Genomic DNA, 23,598 nt, shown 5'->3' on the forward strand with positions numbered 1-23,598 from the left:
ATGGTGATTGGTGGATCAGGTTTGGCGCGCCCACCTTTCACATGGTGTGACGTCGCTAGGTACGGACTTTGGGGCTCAAATGGCATCGGGCTCGTTTGAGATCCTCTTCACGAATCTGCATTGACATTTTATCTCCACTCCGCCGCATTGGGGTTTACGCATCGTGGGCTTTCTGAGCTGCTGTAAATCGTTTTTTTTAAACAAGAGCTGCTGTAAATCGTTGGTCCTGCTTGTTTTATCGCCCCCTTTCTTTGTAGCGTGCCTTTGCATTCTTCCAAGATTTTGCTTCACAACTGTATTACAAAACTCAAGCTATGGAGTTCACTACAGTTGGCGATGTTTCTTAGAGCAAAGGCGCAAGCAGCATCCGGCTTAAAATTAACGACATCCAAGTAGATGTGACAAATGTCCGCTCTTCAGTTTTTCAGCACTGACTGAGCTACACCCGTAGCATCGGCCGCACGTTCCGTGATAGTTAACATGCTCACGGCCGGTGCATCATGGTGACCTGTGGCTGAAGTGTGCCACCCCAGATCGTTGTGCCGTATCGCGTCCCTGCAAGTTAATAAGGCTCGAACAAAAGGGCAAAGTGGACGTGGAGTAATTGAGCGCGAGCTCAAATGAGCTCGTTATCCACGTCGTTGGTTAGCCCCTCTGGATATGTGCCATTAATTTATCCTAGCACTGGTGGTCATCCAAAAATCGGGTACTGTTCCGAAATACGTCCCCGGCAGCGGTGTCCAGTGGGCCAGATTTAACGCTGGGGAGGACGGCAGTTTGCCGCCTGGGAGGTGTTCCATGGATCAGAATCAGAGCCGCTGTCTGATCCATGGATCAGGAAATTCGCTTTACCGTCTCACCGCACAAGTCGAGTTGAATCCAGAGTCCAGCCGTCTTCTCTTGCAAAGCGACTGGCGATTTGAAGGCGACGACTGGGAGATAAAGGTCAGGAGCGGCAGCGGCGATCCAACATGGAGTTCTTGATGCAGCCGATCTTCAGGTACGTCGATCCTTTCTTCGCCGCGCGAGGTTGTCTGCATTTTTCGGGCGTTTGGGTCAGCTTGTTAACAGCGATTTGTTTTTACCCTTGTTTTAGATCTGCTGTGCTTGAGGAGATAGAAGAGAGCCTGGTGCCTGCCCCTCTGGTTGCCGATGGCGAAGTGGTGGCGGAGCATGCGGTGCGGCAGCATCACAGGGCGGCGGACAGCGGCAAAGCACAGATCAGGGGTGGAGGCCGCAGCGGGCAGAAGGGATAGCTCCCCTCCGACGCCCAAGCTCTCAACGGGGAAGACGAATCCCCAGGCGCCCGGATGGAATAAGAGGTCAGTGGAAAAGCTTCCGTATGTCATCAGAGATGCAAAGATTTTAGTAAAGAAAAATGGACATAAGTAAAGAAATCAGGCAGCTATATCTTTCTAGATTCAGAGTATTTAGTACAATGCATTTAGCTGAACCCTCCTGATATGAGAGATGCAAAGAAATTAGTGGAGAAAAATTGGTAGCACTAATGAAATCAGGCAGCTGTAATTTACCGGGTTCAGCGGGTTAACTCCATTGCATTCACGTAGTTGAAATTCAGATAAGAAAAAACTTCCTTATGTCATCAGATAAGGAAAGATTTCAGTAAAACAGAGTAGTTTGTGCACCGCATTCAGTTGTAACTCATTGATATGCGAGATGCAAAAATTTTAGTAAAGAAAAATTGAGTGCGGTAAAGAAATCAGGCAGCTGCAGTTTGCTGAGTTCAGAGGAGTAAGTACACTGCATTCTGATTATTGACAGTCAGATAATGAAAAGCTTAACTATGTGATCACACATGGAGATTATTTTATTAAATAAAAATTGGTAACACTAAATCAGGCAGCTAGAGATGTATGGGTTCAGAGTAGTTAGCAAACTGTATTAAAATGAAACCATTTGATATGAGAGATGCAAAGATTTTATTATAGAAAATTGGATTGCAGAAAAGAAATCAGTCAGCTATAGCTTTGTGGATTCAGAGCAGTTGGTACAATGCATTTGGATAAATCATGCCTACTGCCAGGTGTTTGCAGGCTGAGGCTTGGTGCAGGACACCATGCCCAAATCGAATCAGTGCGTTCGACAAGGCTGTCAGATGTTTTGCAGAGAAACTGGCTGAAAATGTGATCACACCTGTTCTCGGCATTACATTCGACTCCTTGGGCGAGGCTTCTGGTGATGCTCTCACTGATTTGTTGTTAGTAAATCAGATACAGTGGAGTAGAATTTTTATCTGAGAAGCTCATGAAAAGCGTGCACATAATGAAGAGATGCTTGGTTTCATTAGGGCTAAAAAATACCAGCTAAGCATATAGTGAAGACATGGACGAGGGATGCTCACGACATTCTGCCACCTCATCTGATACAATACCAGAAGGGCAGCATGCAGAACAACCCTTTTTCGTACAGAAACTTCACGATGTACATGCGCGCAATGGAACTAGTCAGGCTGGGCGACACTAGTTTTGAAGCCTACAATCGATTGATGGAGTTGTTCAAGTCGAATTTGACAGTGATGTTACCCTATACAGAAGTTAGGGATGGTCTTGGCCTCGAGGATAGACTGGCAGACAGGGGGCTGTGGTGAATCAGACCCCCATGGAGCTGGTTTCGGCGGAACAAAACTTGAACGTCAAAGCAGCTACTGCTGTTTTAGCTGACAATGATTCGGTTTCGAGGACAAGCAACAGGTTGGAAGGACTGCTGGCTCCAGCGAAAAAGAAAGATATGGGATGGCCAACGACAAGTACGGAGAAGGCTCCATATGAAGGTCTAAGCAAGAGGACTAGGTTTTGCACGATATGCTGAAAACAAGGGCATTAGCAAACTACATGCCCTGATGTGGTGATGTCCCTAAGCAACCTCGGAAGCCTGCCAAATGTAAGAACTGTGTCTTGCAAGTAGAATGCAGTTTGACGGGCACCAGCAAAATAATTGTAATAAAGCAATGGAACTAAGGCTGGCAAGTAGAATGCAGTTTGGGAATGCACTGGGTAGGAGCTGATGGGCTCATGATGTCTTTTCAGTTATCTTATTTGCTATTGAGGCATATGCCTGTAGGTGACATGTTTTAGCTTCGGCGTAATCTAGACCATGGTTAATTTTTAGGTGTTGACATGCTTTTCGCAACTCTGCATTTTGGCGAGTGGCTAGGTAATGTAATAAGTCGAACTGTGTTCCAGCTTGGCATGTCTGGTTTAGTTTCAAATGTTGGCTTGTCCCCAGGTTTTCATGAATTTGTGTGCATGCTTTTGAAGGTAAAACCCTTAGCCTTGGATTTTAAGAAATTGACTAAGACTACGGGAGGACAACTACTGCTGCTGAATTTCGGAATGTGTAGGTTTAATATTGCAGACTACTGCTGCTGAATTTTAGGAAACTAGTGCTGCTGAATTTTCGAAATGTCTACGGTTGATATTCAGCTTATTGCAACCTGTAGGGCCCCTTGAATTTTATGAACTTGATGCTTATTATGAACAGAAGTTCGAAGTAATTGACCATATAAATTAGTGCTGCTGATTTTGGAAATGTCTAAACTCACTAAGACAAAACTAGTTCGAAGGCATGGGTTTTCCACTTTTCCTGAATGTATGTAGCGGCTAGACAGCAGCGAGTGTGTTTCATCTAAACTTAGGCCCTGTAGCACTATGCAAAATACATAAAGTTGTGACCCATCACCATAGCCAGAGATCAAGTGTTTGTAAAGAAATTATTTGTTCAAATTATGATTAGGCACTAGTGATAGTTACGTTTTGTGTGAAGAATATCCGGTGAGCTTTTCAAGAGTCATTTGCCCAAAAAATAGGTTTAATTGTAATGTTTTCCGAGTATGTTTTGAAATTTCCATGATTGTGCAAAAGTATGATGAAAGAAATGTGTTAAGTATATGTGTTCCACTACAAACGAACAGTCTCGGCCAGGATGTGTAATCAGTTTGCTGATTTGTCATGCAGGACTAGGGTTGGATTAGCTGGCAGGACGAGGATGAAGTTGGTTCCGGCCAAGAGCAGCGTGGAGGCGCGGCACAGGGGAGGTTCGGCTGCTGCACCTGTGGCTGCATGCGCACATGTGGTGGCTGAATCTCCGCCTGGCTGCCGTGGTCGAAGTTGTGGTCTTGCCTGTATCTCTGCTGAAGGGGAGCCGACGGCTGCGTCAGCCCTGCGCGAGTCAGCTCCGGCAGGTACGTGTCCGTGGATCTAATGAACCCGCATAGCTCAGCCTACATGGATTCTAACTTCAGACACGGAGTGGGGATCCAAGCTCCAAAAGATTGTTCTTCGTGGCAGATGGGCGCTTACATCTTTCCTGACGCATTTGTAGAAGCGAGATCCGGCGCGCGAGGCGAAGGTGACCACCTTGTCGAGGTAGTCAGGGCAAGAGATCGGTGGCGGCACTTCCTGAGGCTGCGAGGAAGAAAAGTGAATCTTCCAGAGCAAGGATGTGTGCGGTGGATGCAGTGCATGTATATTAAAAAATGTTCACTGGAAGCCGCCGTTGGGTGTGTAACAGCTGAGGCGTGGACCACAACGCTAGTGTCCATCTGAGCCGGCTAGTGCTGGTTGATGGACGTCCCAATAAATGCGGTTGGTGAGTGGGCCCTAGTCTGAGAAAAAGCATCCCATACTACTCACAATACGCAGTAAAATACATCTTCTGATGTGAATCTTAGCGCCAGACAACGACTGGGATAACAGGTCCATCTGAGCTCGAGCTCAGAATAGGACTTTCGCAAAGGGAACAAAGTCTTACACCAAGGTACAACAAACAAAAGAGCCCATGAAAAAGAAAATTACAGCGAACCAACATGTGGTTAAATGATTAAAGGGAATGTGGTATCCCAGCCTATCAGGATTCAAATTTTGATGCTCGCATTTATTTCTGGATTTATTTCAGGATTTTTGGCGATGCACATTCAGTGGGAGGAGACGTTCCCATCGATGACGAGGTGCCTACGGTGACTCGTAAATTGCAAGATGATACGCCGGCTCAGTCTTTCAGAGGTGCTCACAGGGGTAGGGTATGCGTGTGTGTTCATAGAGGTGACTGTATGCGCGTGTATATGAGCGCTTGCATCTGTACTGTGTTAAAGAAAAATTACAGGGTCGGGATGGCCAACTAAGAATACTAAGATAGCCCACACACAAAGATCGCCCAAGAGGACCAACAAAAAACAGCTACTGCCGGTGTCTATATTTTAAACATTCCTACGCTTGTATATACGCGTATACATTCACCTCTATAAGCGCATATATAGTGACAGTGTCTATTGAAGGAGTAGATTGCCTTAAACTTGTTTAGCACCACTCCGGGCACTGGCCTATCTTTCCTCTTCCTCAGAGATAACCCCAGTTGAAAGAAGATGAAGGATTTAAAAATATAATCAACGGGGTGGTTAGGGATCACCTTTTTTATTGCAACTTTATTTGTTGCTATCAATCCTTACGTAGCTTTAATATTCAAGAAACGATGAACTTATAATAACACGAGGATTAGCTCTATGGTTGTCATCTTGAAAAAATATGCACGATTGCGTGCGAACTGATATCACTTTGCTTGAGTAGCACCACCGTTGCAAATCGCTACAAGATCACTACCAGTATATGCTAACATTTGACGTCATATTTGATCACATACTTTTTTTAAGAAAACTTCCAATCTATTCATCTTCAATCATGACAGTGCAACGAATATAAAAAAATAATAAAAATTACATCCATATCCGTAGATCATCTAGCGAGGACTACAAGCACAGAAGTCGGAGCCGGACAAAACTTGTTGTAGTAGACAGTCGGGAAGTCGTCGAGCTAAGACCCCATAGGACCGGCGCACCAGAACAGCAACAGTTGCCATTGAAGAGTAACGTTGATCGGAAGGATCCACCCTGAAAACACACGAACCTAGACAAACTTGTAAATATTGTGGGAAGCGTTGAACCCTTTTCTCGGGCCGCGATTGTATTTATATTAGGGATGCTGTGGCTTACAAGTCTAACGATCGAGAGATCGATCGTGAAGTTACAGGAGAAGATCGGTACAGAAGGAGATAAGCAGAAGTAGAGATAGGAGAGGATTACAAGTTAAACACTAGTCCTATCTCAATACAACTATTCCAACACTCTCCCTCGATCTGAACCTAAGGAACTCCAAGGTTGAGATTGTACTTGAATTCATTGAGCCTTCTCATGGTAAGAGGATTTGTAAAGCCATCGGCTAGTTGATCATCAGTAGGAATGAACCTTATGTCGAGTAGCTTACGAGCTACTCTTCCTCTGACAAAGTGGAAATCAACCTCAATATGCTTTGTGCGTGCATGGAAAACAGGATTAGCTGAAAGATAAGTTGCTCCAATATTATCACACCACAATCTTGCAGCTTGTGGAGCTTTAACTCGAAGCTCATACAGTAATGTCTGAATCCACATTACTTCAGCTGTAGCATTTGCTAGAGCTTTTATACTCAGCCTCAGTGCTTGACCTTGAGACTGTAGCATGCTTTCTTGCACTCCATGATACAAGATTTGATCCCAGAAAAACAACAAATCCACCTATAGATCTTCTATCATCAGCACACCCTGCCCAATCTGCATCAGAATAGGCAAACACAATCAAGGAGGGAGACTTGACAATCTTTAGTCCAAGATCTCCTGAAAACTGAGATACCTCACAATTCTTTTAACTGCAGTCCAGTGAACAGTAGTGGGTGAATGCAAATACTGACACACTTTGTTTACAGAATAAGAAATATCAGGATGTGTAAGAGTTAAATACTGTAATGCACCTACAACACTTATGTAGTTTGTCACATCCTCAGGTCCAAGTGTTTCTCCACTATCAATAGTGAGTTTTTATGAAGTTGAGATTGGTGTAATTAGAGGGTTGCAATTTTCCAGTCCTACTCTCCTGAGAACATCTTTGGTATATTTTTCCTGTGACAGAAGTATGCCATCTTTCATCTATTTAACCTCTATACCAAGGAAGTAATAAAGATCACCCAGATCCTTGAGAGCAAATTCCATCTTTAAATCCTTAAGCAGACAAGTAGTAGCACCTGGACTTGAGCTAGCAACAATTATATCATCAACATATACCAGAACAAAGATAGTAACATTTCCTTTATTGTAGAAGAATAATGAGGTATTAGCTTTAGATGGTATAAACCCAAGTTGTTGTAACTGTTTGCTCAACCTTGAGTACCAGGCTCTTGGGGCCTGTTTCAACCCATACAAAGCTTTATCAAACTTGCAAATATAATGAGGTATGCTCCTGTTTTCATAACCTGGTGGTTGCCGCATAAAAACCTCTTCTTTCAGAACACCATGAAGAAACGCGTTCTGAACACCTAGCTGCCTTAAACTCCAGCCTTTGGAAACAACAATGGACAATACAAGTTGAATAGTAGCTGCTTTAACAACAGGGCTAAAGGTATCTTCATAATCAAAACCAAATCTTTGTTTAAAACCTTTCGCAACTAACCTAGCCTTATATCTGTCTATGCGTCCATCAGACTTTCTTTTAATCTTATACACCCACTTGCAATCTATGACATTTTTGCCTTTTCCTGGTGGTACCAAATGCCATGTTTTATTTTTCATTAGTGCCTCATATTCACTATCGATAGCTTCCTTCCAATCTTTACTAGCAAGTGCATCATGTAGATGACTTGGCTCACCCATACTAGTAAGAAAAGCACGTTTAATCTTATCATACCTTATAGTTCCATATTTGTATTCTTTTTCCTTAACAATACCAGACTTTGATCTTGTGTGGCGACATGGGAGTTCCGATGCAGGAGTTGGTACACAAGCTTGAGTGGTCCCCGACACAGAAGATCTTGGTGTTTCAGGTTCTGTAGCAAAGTTCGCTGCCTCAGAAAATCCCACTGGACCCCCTGCATCATGCAGCTCCTGATCCTGCTCCCGACCCGAGTCAATCAGGGAGCCAAAGATCCTCCTAGCGATTGGTGCACCATTAGGAGAATGCCGCGTGGCATCCACAGCGGCCAGCCGCTCGGTCGGGTCAGACGCGACGCCTGTGCCAGACCCCACCCTTGTCGCCCGGTCGGCTACCGGCCCGTTCCACATGCAAGTGGCACTTGGTGATTCGCGGTTGCCCACGCTGGGTGGGCTGGAGGGGCCCGTACTGCTGGGGCTGTCAGCCATTGCCGCGTTCGACGCATGCAGCGTGCTGCTGAGATCCGCCTGGGATCGCGCGGAGATTTCGTCTAGATCGCACGCCGTTGCTGCCATCCAGATCCGCCCGGGATCCAGCGCCAGTTTTGTCTTCATTTGCTTGCATAACATGACACTCTGAATCTGCACACTTAGCATCAGAATTAAAATTTTCTTTGGAACTAGTCATATGATCAGCACTATTTAACTCTCCGTTGTGATCTGGACTAGGCATATAATCAGGAAGAAGTGCAATTTCTGCACGAACTAAGGCTCCGACATTTGGATGAAGTTTGGCAAAGGGAAAGATTGTTTCATCAAATATAACATCACGGGAAATATATATTCGTCCAGTAGAAATTTCGAGGCACTTGTATCCTTTGTGGAGATTACTATAGCCAAGAAAAACACATTGAGTGGAATGGAACTCAAGTTTATGACGATTGTATGGACGAAGATTGGGATAGCAAGCACATCCAATTTTTTTGAGGGAATTGTAGTCTGGCTTTTGTTGGAACAATTTTTTCAAAGGAGTGATGTTACCAATAACTTTGCTAGGAAGACGATTGATAAGATAAGTGGCTGCAATAAAAGCTTCATCCCAATACTTTAGTGGCATTGATGCATGAGCAAGAAGGGATACACCTACTTCGACTATATGGCGGGGTTTACGCTCGGGAGAGCCATTCTGTTGATGAGCATGAGGACAAGATACATGATGAGCAATGCCAATATCACGAAAGAATGAGTTGTGCTTTTCATACTCCCCTCCACAGTCACTTTGGACTGTAATGATTTTTCTATCAAATTGACGCTCAACAAGCTTGTGAAATTCTTGGAATACGGAGAGAACTTCAGATTTGAACTTAAGCAAATATATCCAAGTAAATTTCGTAAAATCATCGATAAAACTAACATAATATTTTTTCTTCCAAAAGAATCTCTTGCATGACCCCATACATCACTAAAAATAAGTTCCAAAGGAGCATGAGATGCTATTTGACCTAGGATAGGGAAGTTGGTGACTTTTTGCACATTGACAAGCATCACAAACAGACTCAATATTTTGACTAGATGACAATGGAAGATTGTCTTTATTCACTACTTGCTTGACTATGATTGAAGAAGGATGTCCTAATCTTTGATGCCATCTTGCCAAGGAGGGATTGACGACGGAGTAAACTTGACGATGACGCTTTCGACTAAATGCTCCGGATGTGATGGGATACAAGCCTCCAATTAGGGCTGGAATTCGAGCCGAGTCGAGCCAGCTCGGCTCGACTCGCTAGAGCTCATTTCGTTAACGAGCTAGGTCGACTCGACTCGTTACTATAACGAGCTCAAACCCAAGATTGGCTCGACTCGTATAACTCGCGAGTTGGCTCGTTTAGCTTGTTAAGCTCGTTCAAGATATAAACATAAAACCCTCAAATATGATAAAAATGATTATGTATATATTAAACATATATATCACTAAAATTTGTTATTTCCTTGTAATGCATGAGTCTCCTAGGCGGCTAGGCCTTCAACGGCCGAGCCTTGTGTTGTGCGCCTGGGACGTAGGGTGCTAAGTGGCTGATCTTTCTTTGTATTGGGAGTGGCTGATCTATTGTATCGAGCCTAACGAGTTACACGAGTACTCGTGAGATTGGCTCGTTTAACTTGGTCTATAAACGATCTTAAACTAAAGCTCGACTCGACTCGTTATTCTTCGAGTTCGAGTCGATTCGAGCCGAGGCACGAGCCACTTGTTTATCTTGCGAGCTTCGAGCTTTTTTCCAGCGCTACCTCCAATGCATCTACCGTGATGAAGGAGCTCCCTCGTTGCCCGATCCTTAATAAAAAGAATAGTAGGATGAGTTTCAAAGAAGACATTGTTATCGGCGGTCAAACAAGACATAGATGCAAGATTTTTATCGGCTTGTGGAACATGAAGGACATCTTTAAGAACTAGATCACGTTTAAGAGTAGGGGAATTAATAGATGCTTGAGCAATGTGACATATGTCCATACCTCCTCCGCTAGCGGTGTGAATCTGGTCGTTGCCGAAGTATTTCTCCCTCATGGCCAGTTTCTCTAGCTTGTTGTTGACATGATCAGTAGCTCCCGAGTCTGCGTACCAAACATTGACATCTCCACCACCTTGCTCCCTCATTGCAGCCGTAACGAGACGTGCATCAGGGAGACAGTCCTTGTCGTAACGATGCCAGCAATCCATGACTTCATGTCCTGCCTTCTTGCATAGCTGACATCGAACGCAGTTGGAGGAGGAAGATCCAGAGGAGGTGTTGTTGTTGGTGTAGCCACCTCCTCCAGAGCGCATGGGGGCGTTGTTGTTGGTGAAGCTGCCCCCACTAGAGCACATGTTTTGGCTGTTGCCGCGTCCGCAGCCACCGCTGCTGCGGCCCCGTCCTTGGTGATGCGCCAACGGCCTGCTCCACGACCATGTGAAGCGGCGTTGGCAGAGGATTGGCGGATGTTCGTCCCATGAAGAAGGTTGAGGCGAGCGTCGAAGCTCAGCAGCTGGGTGAAGAGTTCCTGTATAGTCACGGGCTCGACCCGCGCTGCAAGACATGACCAGGTTATAGTCGAGGTCGAGGCCGGCCAAGACGTGGGAGACGATCTCAGCACTGCCTAGTGCCAGTCCCGTGCATGCAATCTCATTAGACAACATCTTAATCTTGGCAAGATACTCAGTCATGGTTAGGTTACCTTTTTTCAGATTTGTGAGCTCTATTCGAGTGTTGATGGCTTGGGCAGCAAACGTGGCATGGGTCGCTGCCCACACCTCCGTCGGAGTCTCCAAGGTGACGATCTATGCAAGAATCTCGCGAGACAAGGAGCCCATCAAGAAACCTTGAACCTGCTGCTATTGAGCGTACCAGAGATACCTTGCGAAGTTTGCAATCTGTTCCTCCTTCCCATCCTTGGTGATGGTGGGAGTTTCTGGCGGCGCGTGGCTCATCGGATTGAGGTGGTGCGCCATCTGGACGCCCTTGATTTGTGGCAGCACGATGGCTTTCCACATGAGGAAATTGTTCCTCGTGAGCTTCTCCTGCGGTGGTGATCCAAGGGACATGGCCTGAGAACTACTGGATGAAGGGGCGAAGGTGGATGTGGAGGCGAGGGAGGTGGTGAGCGCACTCATGGTGCTGGATTGGGTGGAGGCCGAAGTCATAGCGAGGTTTGGCGAGGTTTTGGGGAAGGCTAGATGCGATCTCTTCTCGATCTAGGAAGAAGATGCTCTGATTACCATGTAAATATTGTGGGAAGCGTTGAACCCTTTTCTCGGGCCGCGATTGTATTTATATTAGGGATGCCGTGGCTTACAAGTCTGACGATCGAGAGATCGATTGTGAAGTTACAGGAGAAGGTCGGTACAGGAGGATATAAATAGAAGCAGAGATATGAGAGGATTACAAGTTAAACACTAGTCCTATCTCAATACAACTATTCCAATAGAACTACGACCAGGTCCGAGCAAATCTACCAAGGACAGATCTGTCGGATACACACCTCCACGCGCCCACCGATAATTCTAGACGCACCATCGGAACAGGGGCTAGGCGAGGAGAACCTTGTTCCATCTTCAGGGAGCCGCCACCGTCTCGTCTTCCTAAGCTTAATACGAACCTAACAATACTCAATGGAACATTTAAAAACGGAGCCCTCCCGCCAGCAGGGGCCGGGATCCATCGCCCCACCATGGCCCTAAGGCCACCGGGGATGAGGCGGACCGGTGGCGGTGCCAACAGGAGGCAGGGAACGCTACTCTTTTCGTGGGGAGGAGGCATATTTGGCCACATAATTGTCATCATACTTCATCTATGCTCCTTTTATGATAAAAATGGATCGTCAAAAGTTGAGCTCTCCACTAATGGACTATAGCATGATATTCCTAACATTTTCATCATAGATGTCCATCACCATCTTTTTTGTGAAATACAGTGCGAATCATGGATGTTCACAATGTCACACACATGCACATACACTCATTCCTGCAGTGCTTATCATTGAAAGAATGAATCTGTTAAATTATGAAACAAATTCAGAAAAATGCGAGCACACATACCTACTCTAGGATTTAAAGCCGAATGAGTAGGTTCCACCTCAAGGAACATGCCAAACTGAGTTACACTTTGTTCTCTATGGCTCTTTTTTTGTCTAACCCATGGGCCTACACCATGTCAGATTAGACCTGGTGTTATCCATGTAGTGTGTGGGATGATGTGAATGCTAGGTGGGATCTGATGTGGCATGATCTATGGCAAAATCATTGTTGAAAAATGTAGTAGAAAAAAATTCGTTCTACAGATCGAACCAAGAACATTATGAAGGTACACATGAGGATTAGATTGGATCTTTACTAACTAGAGTTGCAGCGGAAGAAGAGTTGGTGAAGATCGTTGATGCAGATTCCCGCAGCTAGGATTTACAATCTTGAAACCGCGATAATTTCTCTCTATGGGTATCCATGCGTACGTAGTCACCGCTCTGATAGTGCTTCTCCGTACAGAACTTAGTGGCGTTGGAGACCTAGAAGGGGTGGAGCAGCCTAACGTACAAAACAATTTTCCGGTGGAGAACGAGGTAGAGAGGGGCAACCCTTGCGTCTGAAATTTTGTGAATAGAGGGCCTGCCCCTCCACTATATATAGGTGTAGGGGTAGGGAGGAGACTTGGAGGAGGAGCTCTCTCTCCTAGGGGCGGCGCACTAAGGGGTGGGCCCCAGCCCTAACCCTAGCCGCACCAACTAGCTTGGGCGCCAAGGCTAGGGGGAGGCGCCCACCTATTGGGCTCAAAGGACCATGCAACCAACAACCTATAGGCCTTGCCTATGTGGAAGTCCATGCCCCCTAACACTTCTAGGGGGCTTCAAAAAATTCCCGGAGCACTTCCATGTCTTTTGTTTCTCCTCTGGGACTTTTCCAGTCTCCCTTTTTTTCTCTGAAACACATTCGATTCTCTCTCAAAAATATATACAACGTATACTAAACCTTTTCAGTGATTTCCTCTCAAGCTCCTAACCCATCTAGTACTCAATAGATCAATGACCATTAAGCGTGTGACCCCACATGTTCGGTAAAGTATATACATGACCGGAACTCCTTGTGTTCAATGATCAATAGTTGAACCATCGACATTAATATTGATCCCTATACCTACACAAATTATTATCGAGTTAACCTATAGTTACCGTGTGTTATTCCTTTTGATTTGCAGTACATTAAAAAACCCGAGGTGAGATTTATCAACATCCCCGTGAATAACTATGCCAGTTTCCTCGTTACCTATTTTTTTCTCTTTTCTCGTTCCCATGTTCGGGCATCCCTATGATCTAATCACATTGTGTCTGGCCAAACGATGATGGACACCGTCACATCGAGAGGGTCCCAAGAATATCTCTCCATCACCGTAGGAGAAAATCTCAGTCTCGAGCTATTCAATCCGTCGCCATACTTTTCCGATGAACCAACAAGTTGCCGTTATGATCACCCTATTACAGTTGACGTTTGACGAACCCCAAACTGCATCATCCGGTATGAAGGAACTCGATACTCTCATGGTCTAAAAAATCGCACAAATATTAACATTTCTGTGCTATATACTATAAACTCGTGACAAAAGAATCTCATAGTATAACATTTAATTTTGGCCATTTCAACACAAGTGCTCTTCTAACATTGTGTCCTCAAGGTTGTTGGCATCCTCGTTACACTAGCTTATGCCCATGATCAGGAAAACGAAACCATCATGCACCACTTGGGCTAGTCTTAGAGGTGAGACTAGGAATCTATTTACCGTTTATTGTCCATACATGCATATGAGTTTTCTTCTAAGCCCCCTGGTTATTGCACACTCGAGAACCGTTGCAATTATAGCACAAAACATAAGTACACATTAATTACAAACTTGGAATAAATAATAACATTTAGTATTGTCTCTAGGGCATACTTTCAACAAGCATTTCATCAAAAGCTTTGCTGTTCTTGTCCATCGTAGTCATCTAAATGGGCTTGGTCGACTAATTTGGCCCATTCATGTCTTCCGTTGTGGTCATTTCAGCTCACCTATTTTGTCCTTTCATGGTTAATTTGGCCCCTTCTTTTCTTGGGTCACAATCAGTTATGCCCAAAATTTGATTGAATAAGAATCACCTTGGATTAATTCTATGGACCCCCTCGATTGACGAGAGAGATAAAATAGCATAATGATGGTTGAATATGCATGATAAATGAGCAATTAATCTTAAGAAATTCTGATCAAAATCATTATTAAAAAATTCTTCCAATTCGGTGATTTATCGTCCGATTTATTCTTGGGGTGACCGATAAAATTATGCCTTATCTTCACAGTTTATCGTTTGGGCTGATTTATCGCCATGACAAGGATTTATTAGGAATCTACCGATAAATCGGGTCTATTCATAGCACTATGTTTGTAAAAACTATGTTTATTTGCGTTTTGTGGACCTTGTTATGCAATATGTACTATTGTCCTATTTTGTTTGTCATTACACGAGGATTCAAAGGCTAGGAATCAAGGTGACACTTCTTGTCCAATATTGTTTTGGTGATGAATATAACATATTTTAGTGCTGGGAACCTGGAATTTGCAAAAAATGACCGATTAATAGTCAAACGATATTATTGTTTAATCGGTCGATTTTTGATTAATCTCTAATCCCCAGTTGACCGATACGCTACCGATAAGCGATATCCTCAACATTGGTCAAAATGGACAAAGTAATTTCCTCCAACCATCACCGCCGTTGCCTGCGCTTTCGCCGCTTTCGCTACCGCAATCGACCCCAATCGCCCCGACCCATTCTTGTCCTACCTGAACCTCGCCACCGCGGTCATCATCCCGATGTCCTCCCCACCGCCACCCGAACCTCATCCCGACCTTTGCACCCTCCCAACATTGTCGTCCCCCGTCGTTGCTTGCCATCCCCTGCCCAACATTCCTCGCCCGCTAACCAACCTTGGCGGCAATGACATCTGTCACAAAATAGAGGCATGTCGCTCTCACTAATGAGGTAGGTTTAGGCGAGCCTTGGGTCAAGGTAACCTCCAACGTCCTCATCCATGGCCTCGGCCATCCAGTATTTTACCCAGAGTGTAGCACATCACGCTCTCCTCCTCTGGTATGCTATGCCACCACTCCCACTCCTTCGTGCATAGCACGTCGTGTAACTCCTGTGGATCCCTTGCCGACATTCTTTTTTTTAAATAAAACATCCTCTTTATTTATTAGCAATAATGATTACATCGTCTATAAGAAAATTTACAATATCGTTCATAGGTTCCTCAAACCAATCCCATGTCTCAGAAGATTTAACTACTCTAGCAATTTCATGAGCTATTCTATTTGCCTCCTTATTACAATGTTAAAATCTAACTAACGAAAAATCACAAGCCATAGAATAACAATCATCAAACACAGCCGCCGCCGCTCCCACTGTATGTTCTCCATTCTTCTTGTGTCAATTACTTGCATATTGTCAGAGTTAATGATAACCCACAAGTATAGGGGATCGCAATAGTTTTCGAGGGTAGAGTACATTCAAACCAAATTTATTGATTCGACACAAGGGAGCCAAAGAATATTCTCAAGTATTAGCAGCTGAGTTGTCAATTCCATCATACCTGAAAGACTTAATATCTGCAGCAAAGTATTTAGTAGCAAAGTAGAATGGAAGTAACGGTAACGGTGGCAAAAATAAGAGTAGCAAAGATCAATATGTGAAAAGCTCGTAGGCAATGGATCAATGATGGATAATTATGTCGGATGGCATTCATCATCACTATAAAAAAATACACTTCCATGATGATACATGTTTGTCACAGTAGGTCATGTTTTCTGTCATGCATGTACATCCATGACGATTTTATGACAGAATCAAGATAGTCATACCTGTGCTGTTGTAGAAGTGTTCCATGACAATACCAAAATTATCATCACAGAAGTCTTCACTTCCATGACGATAAATGATGCGTCATGGAAGTGCTTTCGTCAAGGGTAACCGACACGTGGCATCCACCCTAACGGGTCGCTGTTAAGCTATCAGGTCCGGTTTTGGATCCGATAACCCGTTAACAGCCCGGACCAATGGGGATTTTCCATGTGTAAAATTCTCATTGGCCAAAGGAAACATGTGTCAGCTGGTCATTGGGTCAGATAGGCTCCTATGATATGTCGACACGTGCGACGGCCCAACACTGGCCCATTTAGCTTACAAAGACCGGCCTGTTTGACTTGGTAAAAAGTTAGCGGGCCGGCCCATGAAAAGCGTGTTAACGGTTTGTTTGCATATAGCCCATTTTACGGCCCAGTAACTCACAACCCGTTAGGGCCTTCCCGAAATCGGCCCAACATCGTCATGTGGGCCATCAAATATAACACTAGCCCGTTTCACTTTTGGCCCATGTATGGCCCACGACGTCTTTCGGCCCATATGAGGCCTTTCGTATCTTTAGGCCCTTTAGTGGCCCACGGTGACTCTGGCCCATAATGAACAGTAAATTTCTTTGTACCCATTAACGACCCATGATTCACATGGGCCATTTTTCGGCCAGTGTTAGCTTTCGGCCTACTGATGGCCCATACGTTCTTGGGTTCCTTTCCGGCCCTCGATTACTTCCGGCCCGTTACTGGCCTGTTCCCCTAAGGGGCCAAATTCGGCCCGTGGTTAGAATTGGCCCGTTTGTGGCCTATTAACCCGTTGCGCCATTTCCAGCCCGTCCTATATTCAAGCCCATTAACGACCCGTTATGCCCTTGACAGAATTAAGCCTTTGCTGTCTTCTGGCCTGTTAACGTCCCATTATCATGCTAGCCCGATACCAATTACGCTCGTTTACGGCCCATGTGGACGCATTTATCCGACGGCCGAGGCCCACCGATTCTACGGCCCGTTGGAGGCCCATTTATCCGACGGCCCATAGGTTCCCCATGGATCCTATGGCCTGTAGCAGGGTCAAGGTTACCACGGTCAGTATATGGCCCATGGTTGTTGCGGCCACTAGCAAACCAGGGAAAAAGAAGACTAGGAAATAAATAAACCAGAAACTAATGCTAGGCTATTAAGGCGATTGCACAGGTTACATCCACTGGGCATCAAAGTTCGCCACCAGTGCAAATATAGGGAACACCCTACACTATACAAAAATGGCTTGCTATTTTCTTCAGCCGGTGGCTGCACGTTAAGAACAAATTTTGTATCGCAACAAAACAAATTACAACCATAAAACAAAAGGAAGGTTGGCATAAAAGTTAATAGTCTGATAGATAAATGCACCACGAGAAGTTCAGAAGCTCAGTTCATTTGACCTGACTGTTACGTTTTCATGCTGTACTGTCCGATGGAGCACACTAACCTTCACCTTCATTTCTCCTAGGCTCCTGAACAACATATCAAATGTCTGATAGTCTGGTTTCAAAACCATGTATATCTTGATGACATCGAACAATGGCTGTCCTTGTTTCACAAAGGGTCTCTGTTAGGGAATGGACTTGTGTCTGGAGCGCAGATATAACATTGTTTTGGGCCTGCATATCTTGATCATGAGGCAGTTTGGATGAGATTGCCTTAACAACCAACCCAGTATTACACAGGAACGTGCTTTTGGCACTGTTAGTGGACAGGTACTGACCCACTGTTGCAAGAGGTGACATTGCGGTTATAGTTGCCTCGTCACCTTCAGAAGGTGGCGATTCCACCATTTTTCCATAGCTTGCTGAAAAGTTGAGTTTTTACATTAGTAGTACCAGAACAAAAGATATTAAGGAGGCAGCAAAACCAAACAAAATAGCTTTGGTCTTATACAGAACTTATTCTGGTGAACCCGTGTAAAATATTAGTTGTATTTTACTGCAAAGTACATAATAAAACTAGGTTCCAAACACATGACCATGTACCATGACTAATGTATTGTCTATTTCTTCACATTGTATTGACAGCTAAGGATAAGGAGACAAAGTTTATAATACGGTAAGCATAGTATCACATCATTCATACCACAAAACAACTGAGAACAGACAAACATGCAATTGTAACATTGTGTGGGCAAGTCCAGCACGGAACTAGATTACAGATCAAGATCAAAGGAACATCATTCCTCTCTTTTAAACCTTGTAAGGTGCAATGATATGCTAAGACAATTGTGTATAAAATTGAAAAGAGTAATAGACATTGGCTGCAAACCATGCAGTTCAATGCACGAGTCAGAGTAAGCAGTAGTTAAAAGGCATGAGGATTAAGGACTTACAACAGCGGCTTGGACTGGTGTAGTCATGCCCTTCGTCTTGCTGGTGTGACAGTCCTTGAAGATTTCCACAACATTTGGTTTAGGTACTTTTTAGTCCTTGCGGGCTTTCCTCTGCATTTGGAACAAGTCAATATAGATCTGATAATATGGCACATCGAAAAGAGTGAAACAACAGCTAATTACAAAAGCCTCGCAGTGTGCAATATAGCTACGAGATTCTATCGTCTGTTGGAATTTCACTTTTGTACGACAACCGCTGCCTCTGATACTAACTTGGCTGACTCTGTAGCATCACGTGGCCTTTTTAAACCTGCCTCAAAACGGATCTCCATTCTCCCTCCTCTAGATTTAATTAACCTATCAAGCATTCTGATGTTTGTTTTCTCTTGCGCCTATTGTAGGGGAACGCAGCAGAAAACAAAAAATTTCCAACCTACGCACCAGCCCAGGACCACTATGGAGACTGCATACATGGTTTGATCTTTTTCGTTACCGACTCGTAGCGCAGCGGGAAGTAGAGTCGATGACGATCGGCGGTGCAGATCCCCGCAGCTAGGATTTACAACCTCCCAACCGCGAGGATGTATACCCTCATCTGCTCCTCAGACAGCCCTCCAGGAGGCGGTCGAACAGCCCCCCGGACGGTGTCGCGGACAGCCCTTCGGGAGGACCTTCGAAACTCGAACGGTCACTCGGACAGCCCTTCGGGAGGACCTTCGAAACTCGGACGGTCACACGGACAGCCCTTCGGGAGGCACTCACGAACTAAGACCGAAACTACGATCTCTCTACAGAGTTGCACACATACGGTGTCATCTATCCGGCAGGGCTTCGCCGTCCAGAACTAGTTCCTGCCGGAACCCAGACAGCCTTACGGCTCTACGAAACTCTTTTCGTGGGAGGGAGAGAAGAAGCCAGATAATGCATGGCATGTGTATGAGAGCAAGGGATGAGTGTGGAGGGCTGCCCCTCCACCTCTATTTATAGGAAATCCCAAGGGGGTAGGGTAGTTTCACAAAAAACCCAAAATGCACATGAATGAAGTCCTTCCACAAGGACCTAGGAGTGAAACCAAGGAACAAGAGGGTCCCCAAGGGGGGATACCCCATGTGGCCGGCCACACCCCCATGAGGGGCCCAAAAAATGGCTCCTATCCATCCATGTCATCCCCAAGATCTTTTGGAGCAAAGCCCCAAAAGGTGGCTTTCCATAAAGTAACCATAAAGCTGATTTTCACTATTCACGACGACATTTTTCAGCGTCTGATCAAACTGAAAATATTTATGTGGGCTAAGAACATTTCCAGTACCCACTAAAATGATTTTCAACACATTCCGAAACAATTCCGGTTTTAGTGATTTTCATCTGCGAAACGCATCTGAAGTGGCTCCGGCAGCTCCGGAACATTTCCGGTTTTTATCTCAGAAAATTCCAAAAAGCTTCCAGAATGATTCTGGCATCCTCCAAGAATTATCAGGCATGTGCCGAAACCAATTTGACTTAATGGTGTATCCCGAAACAACTTTTCGGTATCATCGAAACTTATCCGATGACCTCTCTACGGTACGATTCCGCTGTCCGAAACTTTTCGGTGTCCGAAACTTTTTCGGTGATTTTCTCTCAGACTCCCTGTCTAGTATTCAGCAGATAGATGACCCTTAAGCGTGTGACCCTATAGGTTCGGTGAAGTATAGACATGACCCAGAACCCCTTCCGATCAATGATCAACATCGGAGCCGTGGACACCCATATTGACCCCTATACCCACACGAATAAATATTCGAGTGAACCTCCAGTTGCCGTGTGCTATTCCTGTTGCTTCGCGATATGTTACAAATACCCGAGGTGAGACATGTTGGCATTCCTGTGGATCAACAACTTGTCCACTATGCTAGCTACCTCGTTACCGGTATTGTTCTCTTTTCTCGTTATCGTGTTCCGGCATCCCCGTGATCAGATCACAAAGTGTCTGGCCAGACGATGATGGATACCGTAACACCGAGAGGGCCCAGAGATATCTCTCCATCGTCGGAGGAGCAAATCCCAATCTTGAGCTATCAAGTTACTTGGCACACTTTTCCATGAACCCGTAAGCCGCCGTAATAGCCACCCATTTACAGATGACGTTTAACAAACCCCAAAGTTCATGAAGCAAGCATGAAGAAACTCGATACTCTCATGGTCTAAGGAATCATGCAAACATTAACCATCTCTGTGTTATGTACCAATAAACTTGTGACGAATGAATCTCATAGCATAACATCAATCCGGGTCGATTCAACACAAATGTTCTCTTAACATTGTGCCCTCAAAGTTGCTGGCATAGACATGCCCATGACCAGGAAAACAGAATCATCATGCAACACTTGAGCTAGTCTTAGAGGCCAGACTAGGAACACTTCTTACCGTTTATTATTCCACACGTGCATATGAGTCTTCCTCCGAGCCTCGTGGATATTGCAGACTCGAGAATCATTGCAGTTATAGCATGGAACATAAACATAATTATGAACTCGGAGATAAATAATATCATTTATTATTGCCTCTAGGGCATATCTCCTACACCTATGTGCTAGTCCAATAACGAACATAGGAAGTGTTACTGTACATCAAACTGTGAGACTACATATAAAGAAGCATGCAACTGTAACTTGACTGCAGCAACTACCTGTTTGCTGTTGAAGCTCACAAGGTTGATCTGATCTTGCCAACTCGTCTTGTGTCAAGAGTGCTTCGGAAGTAGTGTCAGGTGGCAAGGGAGCTTGGGAATGTGCTGCTAGCTGAGTTGACAAACGAGTAACTCGTGTAGCTGGTGGTAATGTGGAAGGTGTTCCAACAACTAGGGCTGTCGCTGCTTGTGTTGTGGCAGCTATTAGTTTCTGTTTGGCTTGTTTTGCAGCTCGTGTAGAACGGGATACCGCATTTGTACAATTTTCCGCTGGACTTTGACCTTCTAGTGCACCATTAGTACCAGCAGAATCTGCATAATTCTTCCGCTTCCGTTTCCATGTGTCCTTAGTACTAACACCATCCCCTGTCATTCTGTGTTCCTTCCTCTTTCTCTGGGCCATGTTAAGTCAGGCCGACAAGAAAAAGGAATAAAAGTTTAGTTCTTCAGAACAAATTGATGCGTGATACAGACGAACTAAACTTTGATGTTAGGCAACCACATGGTAGGAGGATGTAATATGTACCAAAACAGGACGGCATGAGATAATCAGAACTATGCTGTGTAAACTAAGCAGAAGGCATTTCAATAAATTAGAAGCAATGCAATGGAAGGTAGACACCATATGAAAGATGCTACATCACTTTGTCAAGTTAACAATGTCTAGTCATAACTGGCGTTTAAACAAATATGAAGCAGTACAAGAAATAAATCATATGCAAGATGCAAACAACATCACACTACCAAGTTAAAGGTCTCTCGTCATTAGTGCCATTGCATATTCACAGCTTATGATGTGTAAACTAAACAGAAGGCATTTCAACAAATTAGAAGCAATGAAAGCTAGACACCATATGTAATACGCAACAAATATCACTCTACCAAGTTAAAACTGTCGCGTCATTAGTGCCATTTCAACAAATTAGTAGTACAAGCCAGAAAATAATGCGAGATGTAAACTATATCAGACTCCCAAGTTAACGTGTCTTGTGAAAAGTGATTGTTGCAGGTTACGCAACAGTAGTACTTTGATGTAAGAACATGGTGTGATAGACAGATATTGTATGATCTAGAAACAGGAACACGTGTCTTATTCACAAGTATAATGTGTAAAGTAAGCAGATGGAATTCAACAAAATTAGAAGCAATACAAGCTAGACATCATACATAACATGCAACCACATATAACAGTGCCATGTTAGAGGGAGCATCTGTGATGGTGGACAAGGGGGGACGTGCTCATCATCAACACAACTACTTTGAGTGTCTATGCATGTGTTGTCTTCCAAATCTTGTTGGGGGGATGGCCGAGTAGAATGTGGAGAGGCCCTCCGTTTGGAAGAAGCACCTTTATCCACTGCCTTGCTAATTTCCTTCTACTTTATTGATTTTGCATTGTCAAGTAAAACCGACAAGAAAAAGCAATAAAATTTACTCTTCATAACTCATTCATGCATGATACTGACAATCACTACCTTGTTGTAAGGCAAACACATGATACAAGGATGGAATATGTACGAAAAATAGGACGGTATGGCATATTCACAACTATTTGTGTAAACTAAGCAGAAGTAATTTAATCAAATTACAAGCAATACAAGTGAGACACATATGCAACATGCAAGACAACATCACACTGCCAAGCTAGAGAAAGCACCTGGGATGCCGGTTTCGCCGGAAGACCGCCATCAGTCCCCGCCTTATTTTGTTTCCTTCCTATTTCTTAATTGTATTGCCTTGTCAAGTCAAACCAACAAGAACAATGAATAAAAATTCGCTTTTCAGAACTCATTGATGCAGGATGCTGACGAGCACTACTTTAATATGAGGCGACCACATGATAGGACAATTGAATGTGTAAGAAAAAAGGACAGCATTGCATATTCACAACTATGATGTGTAAACTAAGCAGAAGGCATTTCAACAAATTAGAAGCAATGAAAGCTAGACACCATATGAAAGATGCAATGAATATCACTCTACCAAGTTAAAACTGTCACGTCATAAGGGCCATTTCAACAAATTAGAAGTAGTACAAGCTAGAAAAGAATGCGAGATGTAACCTATATCACACTCCCAAGTCAAACGTGTCTTATGATAAGTGATTATTGCAGGTTACACAACATTAGTACTTTGATGTAAGAACATGGTGTGATAGACATATATTGTATGTTCTAGAAACAGGAACACGTGTCTTATTCACAAGTATAATGTGTAAAGTAAGCAGATGGAATTCAGCAAAATTAGAAGCAATACAAGCTAGACATCATACATAACATGCAACCACATATAACAGTGCCAAGTTAGAGGGAGCACCTGTGATGGTGCACTATGGGAGACGTGCTCATCATCAACACAACTACGTTGAGTGTCTATGCATGTGTTGTCTTGCAAATCTTCTTGGGGGTGGCAGAGTAGAATCTGTAGAGGCCCTCCATTTGGAAGGAGCACATTTATCCACTGCCTTGCTAATT

The sequence above is a fragment of the Triticum aestivum genome, chromosome 5D, assembly GCF_018294505.1.
Source record: "Triticum aestivum cultivar Chinese Spring chromosome 5D, IWGSC CS RefSeq v2.1, whole genome shotgun sequence".
Classification (NCBI taxonomy): domain Eukaryota; kingdom Viridiplantae; phylum Streptophyta; class Magnoliopsida; order Poales; family Poaceae; genus Triticum; species Triticum aestivum.